Genomic DNA, 9318 nt, shown 5'->3' on the forward strand with positions numbered 1-9318 from the left:
TTAGAAGATGGAAATAAGGCAAAAGTAATCCAGGTCCACATCTCTGTCCAGCCATGAAACTTATTGGGTGATCATTGGCCAGTCACTCTCATCTCCCTTTCAACCTATCCTACTCACAGGGTTGATGTGATAATAAAGGGGCAGGAAAAGGGATTTAGAATCCCATGCAGAGTTCCTTCAAGGGATAACAGGAAGAAAATATAACAAAATAGCTGTACCCAGCCACGCGTTGCTGTGGCTCAGACAGGTTAAATGTTTTTACCTGTCACAGGTGTGATATCTATATAATAGTAGGTATATAAAAACACGTGCATATTTGAATGCAACGTTGTGTCAAAATTTCAAAGCAATCGGTGAAGAACTTTCGGCGATTTAAGATTTTGAACAAACGAACATTTACATTTTTATTTATATAGATAAATAAACATATAGGTAATTCCCTTCTTGATCCTGAGCCTAGCATTATAGATACAAAACAAAGAGCAATAGCAATAGCACTTAGACGTATATACCCCTTCACACTGCTTTACAGCCCTCTCTGAGCGGTTTACAGAGTCAGACTATTGCCCCAACAATCTGGATCCTCATTTTACTGACCTCAGAAGGATGGAAGGCTGAGTCAACCTTGAGCAGATGAGGATTGAAGGAATCGAACTCCTGGCAGTGTGAGCAGAGTTAGCCTGCAATACTGCCTTGTAACCACTGTGCCACCATGGCTCCCAGGTTGCTTGCCTACAAACAAGTCTTCTTTTCTCCTCCCTAGCTGCCATCAACCAAGAAGACCGTTGGGTCTTTTTCATCCAATGCTGGGAGTTTGAGATCAATCAATTGAAAATGGTAAAAAGGATGCTAACTCCCACCCACCCACCTCCTCGTATGGATTTCATCCCACAAGGGATGTATGTAACAGACCCACAAAGGCATTGGCAGACATTGCAAAAGATCTGAACAATCCATACAGAAGATGGAACAGGCCGGTCTTCTGCTGCACTATACAGCAAAGCTGGAAGCAAAGATTAGAGGTGATTTCAACTGAAAGTTAAGACAGAGAGCAGAATTCAGCTCTAGGAAAAGAAAAACTGTGGAAAGCCCTTTGACAATGAAACAGACTGTCTTGGGAGGGGGTATGCTCTCTTTTCCTGGAGGTCTTTAAATAGAGTCTGGCTGGTTGTATATCAGCAAACAAGGAATTTTTAAGATCTGTATAAGTGCTGTGCAAAAGATAAAAGGCACTTCAGAACACACGAGTAAGCGCTTTTAGCCCTTGTCCACAACTCTTTGAAACTAAATACATCTTTCCCCAGGATCATCCTCTCACCTTTAGATCCCAAAGCACAGCCCTATTCTGCACTAATCTTCAGGGATTGGGCAAGATGGCCTTTCAAAACTCTTCCCAAATTCTTCATTTTGACATGGACAGTTCTGTATATTTATATAACAGGAGGGAATTTATCTTATTCAACCAGTTCTAATAAGCCTGCAGCTTGTCTTGAAAATGGCTTCTAAGTGAGGCAGGCAGAAGGCCTGCCAAGGGCCAACTCTATCTGTCAACAAGACCCCTTATAAAAAAATGGGACAGGATTAATCTGCAAGTGCTCTTTCGCTCCTATAGACAACTTTGGGATCTGCTTTACTCATACATCTGGAGAAACTCTCATTCACCTTTCTTCTCGTAATTTATTTCTTCCAATTTTCAACTTTTTCCCTTTTGTTCAGAAGGGAACAACAAAAGTGGGTTCCATTCTCATCTGAATGCCCCTCCTGTGACTTGTTTCACCAACTGTATTTCTCTTGTGACACAATGACCCTACCTGATCTGCAGAGAGTGGGCTAATATCAACAGCCTAGCCAAAGCAAAAGATAGGTTAGGTCATGCAGTTCTGGCCAGTTCTTCGTGTGCTGCTAGTTAATAACAGGCCATCAAGCTCAGCCAGGCGCTTCGTCTGTAATGTTTCACTTCCAATTAATCAGTCCTATTGTAATGCATGAAAGACACTGACAGGAAAACAACAAACACCACTTAGTCTTTCAGTGAAACCAGAGGAGCACATCATTAACGCATGAGTGTCTTTTGAAGGAAATGGAAAGTGCACACACATTTCTTGGGGACAAAAAAACATGTCAACAACAACACAAGGAAAGCTGTAAAACAAGGAGCTTTGTGATGAGTCCTCTTTTTGAACTTAGAACTTCCCTTATCCAGCACCCTTCAGATGCATGAGTATTACAATTCCCAGGATCCCCAGCCAGCATGGCCCAACACTACTGGAGAGTCAGCTTAGGGGCTGCTGCTGAAAAACACAGAACAATTCAGGGCATTTCTTATATGGAAGCCTATGTTCTTCTACGCTGGAGAAATGGAAGCACAACAGGATGATGACAAAACAATCGCATCAGCTGGGCTACATGTTACAGGAAAGATAAATCTTGTGACTGGGTTGCCATTTTCAGTGACAGCTCAGTGTGTTTCATAATCCACTGCCTGGCCCTCCAAGAATTTTTTCATGGCCGCAACTGCTGAATGAGAAATCGTAACTCTTCCCCAACCTTTCCTTCTACCATCAGCGGGGAATAAGACTTCTGTCTAATTTTCCTTGCCTAAATCAGTCTGATGATGTACCAACAAGGGAAGCTAATGATAGGCCAGTGATGGCGAACCTTTTAGAGACCGAGTGCCCAAAAACTGGCCCCACTCCCACTCCACTCCCGCTGCCCGCCCCCGCTCTGCCTCCCCCATCCCCCGCCCCACCTGCCCACAGGACCACTCACCACCTCCAGGGCCCGCGGCAGATCGCCCAGGCAGCCCAGCAGCGCTATGGTGGCCACACCCTCTGCCTGCGCCCTGCAGCATCAACTGCATGATGGGGTGTGAGGGCAGAGTCTTGTCTACACTGCCTGGCTGCCATGTCCTTGGCTGCGCTGCTCCGTGTGGGCCACGCTCGAGGGCGAGTCTCCTTCAGGGGGGCTGCTGGAGAGGAGGGGGTCGCGGGGGAGGCAAGGCTGGGGCAACGGCACATGTGCCAACAGAGAGGGCTCCGAGTGCCGCCTCTGGCACCCGTGCCATAGGTTCGCCACCACTGTAGATAGACAATGGGATCTCCCCGTACTTGAAAAAAATCTCTCATTTCGGAGGACCCCTTTGCTGGAGAAAGGGTGGCACCATAGAGCAGAAGGGAGAATGAAAGCAAAATGCATCCACGCAGGAGCTTTGCTGTGACTGGATTACAAAAAGGCGGAGAATAGCAGATAGAGAAGTAAGGTTTAGCTGGTAATAGACTGAATGGGGGGGAGGGGATGTTGGGGCAGGGAATACGGGGAAAAAATGCTCTCTAGGGCCCTCAAAGCCGATGAAGGATGACCCAATCAACAGGAGACAAACTTTGAGAGCCTGGGAGATTAAGCTTAATGTTTTTTGAGTGGGCTGAGGACTGCAGTAGGAATTTTCATGTTTTTCTCCCTCTAGATTTCAGTGTGGGTGAGTGAGACTTTCATGCTTTTTTTTAATGCTATGTAAAGGAAGTCACAGAAGGTGGCAGCACTTACCCAGCCTTCCTTGACTGTAAAAAAAAAAAACTAAGCAGGATCTGGATTAAGATCTGGTTAGTATTGGGATGGGGGGGGGGTTATCAGAAAAACCTAGACCTGTAGGGGAAGTTGAAAAAAACACCCTAGAAGGGTGGCCGTGGCTAGTCACTTGCATGCAGCTGTCAAGAAAATCACAAAGGTGTCTTCATATAGTCCATAGGAGTAAAGCTCGGCTTGAGAGAGATTTTGTTGATCTAAAGTAGGATCGGGCAGACCTTAAAAATGATTTGGAAGAAATGTTCCTGACCTCATATGAGCTCTTCGTGAAAGCAGCTGGCCTTCCTTCAGGGAACCTGAAGTTACCTTTGCGCTATGAATCACTTAAGTGCCTCTTTAAGTAACTGACACACAGCAGCACACACAAAAGCAGGAGCATCTTTTCTCAGGCTCATGCAGGAACCTGCAAAAAAGACATGTGTATAACAAAGAAAGGCTGTGCTGACACAACAGCACTGACAGTACTGACACTACACAGCCTCTTCACGACCTGTTTTCCTTGCTACCTTCTGGGAGGAAGCTTCGTGGTATCTGTAGCAGAACATCCAGATTCAGCCATAGTTTCGTTCCATACAGCATTAATCTTGCGAACTCTCAAGCTTCCTCCTTCCATTATATATTCAAGATGGACAATATTTAATATTTATTTGCTACGTTTATGTAGGGATGTGGGTCTATACATATGTTGTTCATAGTATGTTTGGTGTGTGTCATGTATGTGTTTCACTTTGAGAGTGGGCAACTAAATTTCATTTTTGATGTGTGCTGCTGTGCCCACAATAAAAAATGACAATAAAGGTTATCTTATCTCATCTTATCTCATCTTATCTTATCTTATCTTATCTTATCTTATCTTTTATTTATTTATTTATTACATTTATATACCGCCCTATCTCCCTTGCGGGACTCAGGGCGGTGAACAGGCGATACTAAAAACCACGGTAATAAATAGTTTGTTTTAAAATCGAATTAAATAACGGGCCTGTTCTAAAAACACACCTGTAAAAAACCCCCCACTGAAACATAATCAAGCTACGCCAGGCCGGCCGCACGGAATAGATGGGCCTTCAGGGCTCAGCGAAAAAGGCGCAGGTCCGCAACTGTACGTAGGTCGGGGGGTAGGTCATTCCAGAGGGCAGGAGCTGCCACAGAGAAGGCTCTCCCCCTGGGGGTCGCCAGCCAGCATTGTCTGGCCGACGGCACTCTAAGGAGGCCCTCTCTGTGGGAGCGGACTGGCCGAAGGGAGGTGTTTGGTAGGAGGCGGTCTTATCTTACCTTACCTTACCTTACCTTACCTTACCTTACCTTACCTTACCTTACCTTACCTTATCTTATCTTATCTTATCTTATCTTATCTATCTTATCTTATCATCTTATAAACCTCAGGGGCACCAGGTGGGATGGCATTAAGTTTGATGGAAAGAGTATATTGTGCAAACCTACTTTAAATATGCGTGGTATAGTGTGCTGTCTTTGAAAATTCAATTACTATGAAATAACAACATAAAGACAGCACTCATGTCACCAAATTATTCAACATCTACTGAGCTTCAAATGCCAAAGGAATTAAATCAGTAGATGTAAAAGTAGCAGGGGCTGTGTGCTGATAATGGGAAACAAGAAAAAAATGTCATCATCTATTAAGACACCTTTCCCAAACAGGTGTCTTTCACATGGTGTTGAGAATACTACTCTGAGGAATACCTAATCAGCCTGTCATCTGTAAACACTGATAATGTTAGGCCCAAAACCCAAGGAAGACATGTGGTGATTCTTCCCATTTGAGTTCTTTATTGTTCCGTGCCTATAGACAGAATCTTGCCAAAATGAAGCAGTCTCCTATCTGCAGCTACCATAGACTCTGAGAACTATTAACTATTAAGGTTGTCTGTGGAGATTCTCAGTCATCCTGGTCATAGTTGTCCCAAAGGACATTTAACTATGCACTTTGGGATGAACATCCTTCGAATGATGTGGGACTATGAACAGATTTCCCAAACAATTGCAGCCTACAGGAACCATTTGTGCTTCAGTTTGAGATGCAGACTACACAAACTCATCTACAATAGCCTGTGCCTATATTCAACAGTGAAGGCACACAGGGCAGAAAACATCCTGCAGAAAGCACAGCTCTGCAACACAGTCCTTTCAGCAGTTTCAAGAAGGCTCCACACCCATTTGCACTACTCAGGTGACCACGAGGACACAGACAAACCTCCAAGTGGCCTCAATGACTCTCTAAAAGAATGAAAATGACCAACTGTCTGCAAGGAATTTAAATCCGTCCATTCTCCACCATCCACCCAGATCTGAAAAAGCTTCTTGGATGAGAAGCGAAAAGTCTTCAAAGAAAAACAAGAAAGTCCAGTTGCCTCTTGAAAAAGCACCTTTGGGATATTAAAGAGGCAGTGTCTCCAACCTCTTTCTCTCACACAAAATATTTGGGTTGATCTGCCTCTTATTCCTCTGGAATGTACACTCTCCATCCTGGGTGTTCAGCCTACTATATTGCATCACAGATAAGGGTATTCAAATATATGCATCAGTTTCAGGAAGGGTTAAGGCACTGGACTGGCACCGGAGAGACCCAGTTTAAGCCCATCCTCAGCCATGGAAGCTTATTGAGATAACTTTGAGCCAGTCATATTGTCTTAGTCCAAACTTGCTTGGTTGCTATTTCTGTTGTAGGAAAAAAAAATGGGAGGACCTTTACATTTAACAACACAAGTAGGTAACAAATTAAATCAAATCAATTACTTTGTTTGGAGGCAAAATGATATGCAACCCAGCTGGACAAATTTATGCCAAAACACACACATTTTTGTTTTGGTTGCAGACTTATTTAAAGGTAAATATTCTGTATTGTGCTGCAAATGGTTAAACTTTTTAACGTTCTATAAAGGCTGCATGGCTGCTTTTCAACTTTCTAGATCATCAGATAATGTTGTACATGGTGTTTGTTTTTCTCCCTTCAAATAATACCAGAAAAACCTCCCCTGATGGTGATAAGCTGATTGTTTAAGAACAGTACATCTTTCTGGCCAGCTTCTAAGCAACAGCAGCACCCATGGGGTGAAGATATACATTTGATCATTAAATGGTGCTCCCAAAATAACATCTTCCCAAGCAGTGTATTTTTGATTTATGATGAAGTGTTGTATTTTACGATTTATAATGAATGTATTTTCATGTTGTTTATGATCATGATTATCACTATTACTTGTGTGAACACTAAGAGCTTATGCACCGGAGACAAATTCCTTGTGTGTCCAACCACACTTGGCCAATAAAGAATTCTATTCAGTAGAGACAAAGGGGGCTTGGGGGAATATAAGGGGAGAAATGAGAGGCTTAAGCATTACAGAAGCTTAAAATGTCTATTGTATTATGTATTTGTTAGATTTATATCCAGCCTTTCATTCAGGAGATCAAGACAATGTACACAGCACTCCTCCTTCCTACTGCACTCTCTAAAATATTGAAAAATGAAGGGAAATTCATTTTTCAAGGGGCATGGGATTTTACAGATGCAGTGAATATCTTAAGCTTCTGCAAGGCTTAATATATAGATGTTGGGCTTCAATTGCACCAAAAAACAAAAAGGAAAGCTTGACAAACTGCACCCAACCCTTTGCCAGATCACATGTAGCCTTGGAGGCTGCACCTTCTCGACCCTTTGCCAAGAAATAAAAGATAAAGGTAAAGATTTCCCTGTCCGGTCATATCCAAGTCTAGAGCATGGTGTTCATCTCTGTTTTTTGGCTGAGGGAGCTATTGTTGTCCAAAGACATTTTCCATGGTGATGTGGCCAGCATGGCTACATGCCAAAGGCGCACGGAGCACAATTGCCTTTCCACTGAAGTGGTGCCTATTAATCTATTCACATTAGAAGAATCTAGCATCTCAACATCTTTTTTATATTATGGGAACCAAAACTGGGTGAAATATTCCAAGGGTGGTCTTAACCAAGGCATTGTAAAGTGGTACTAACATTTCATGTGATCTTGATTCTATCTCTCTGTATAAAGAGTTTAAAGTGTTTAAAAGTGTTTAAAGTGTGCATCAGGGTTTAAAGGGTTTAAAGTGGTAGTTTCATATGAATTTAATCTTTAACTGTTCAAATGTTGACTTTAGTGCTTTTGTTTTTGTTCTGTGCAGTTAACAAATCCCTTCTTCCCAATTCATGCTAGTAGTGTCTGGCTGAAAAACATTTGATATGGGCATAGATTTTGTACAGCTGATGCAAACAGATAAGGTCAATGACCCCGATTTTAGATGCAAACTGAAGATTCTGCATCTTGGGCAATTAAGAGCAATCACATAGATACCCTTCATCTCCCAGAGACATGTTTCCATGCAACCAATCTTCTGCCTCGTTTGGGAAAGGATGACTACTAAGGAGAAGTATTACCATGTGCCCTGCACCTATTTGCCTGGAAGTAAGCCAAATGCTTCATTGCAACCAGATCCCCAAACTTGATTTATCATGCAAACTACTCACACAGAATGAAATATATAGCACTGGATAATAGATGATCAGTTTTTTCCTAATAATTCATTTCAAAGGGGATTGTCCATATTTTTCTAAGTCTAGGTTGGCAACCACATGAGAGACACAATCAATTATTTGAGATTCTGCAACTAAGTTCAACATTTCTGCTGACAATGTGGACCAATGTGATTGTGTCAGGGGAAAAAGCCCAAGGCTTAGGCCATGGCTGTCTAATCCTTTGGCTTGCCTGGGCCGCATTGAGTGAGGAGGAACTGTCTTGGGCCACAGATAAAACATATATACCAGTACTTATTTAAATAACAAACTTCCTTTATTTTTTAATATTTTTAAAAATATTACAGTAGCTGTCAAGCGCTGCATGTGGCCTATTGACCATGAGTTGGACACCCCTGGCTTAGGCAGTGAAAGGCACCATGTTGAAGGCATCAAGACCTTGAAGGAGATAAGTGGGCATCATATGCCCTGCACTGCATTTCCATCCCCACTTTCAATGGACCTTGCTGTCCTTAGAGCTAGCAGAGCAGGTCAACCCATTGTCAGTGTTCTCACCTATCATTTTCAGAGAATGACAACTGAAATAACATCCTGATATAGTCTTCTGTAAAAAGTCGGTGTCTGTAAGAAAGCTTTTTTTTTTTTTGCAGACAAAGCCACCACTTCCTAAGTTGACATGTACAAACACTATGCTTTGAAAAGAAAGCTGCCATAGCTACGAAATTTGCAAAGAAGGGCCTGCTTCAGACCACAACCTCTATCACTGTAGCACAATCTGTGTTGGACTGATTTAGCCAAATTTGGACAAGAACAATCATTATTGAGCCATGAAAAGAAGGAAGGGTGACAATTCATGAGATGTTTATTTTTAAAAGAACATTTTCCCCGAGTTAATGACCAACTATTATCTTGCAAGACAATAGAAGCATCCATTCATTTCTTTTACGTAAACGTGTTTTTCAGCATGAAGACCAGCAATAAAATGCTTAGTTTAGAGATCATGTTTTCTGAGTTATTTACCAAATACAATAAAGGCAAATATATAAATAGTAGCATACAAATAATATGTACAACCAGGGTGGAGGGAGCTTTGGCTCTTTCACAGTAGTAGTTGTTAAACTGTAATTCTCATTGGATGGCCCATTATGAACAAGCTGGGTATTGCAATCCAACAATTTTTTCATCTAAATCTACATTCATTCATTCATTCATTCATTCATTCATTCATT

This window comes from Protobothrops mucrosquamatus, unplaced genomic scaffold, assembly GCF_001527695.2.
Source record: "Protobothrops mucrosquamatus isolate PMUCROS unplaced genomic scaffold, P.Mucros_1.0 scaffold917, whole genome shotgun sequence".
Classification (NCBI taxonomy): domain Eukaryota; kingdom Metazoa; phylum Chordata; class Lepidosauria; order Squamata; family Viperidae; genus Protobothrops; species Protobothrops mucrosquamatus.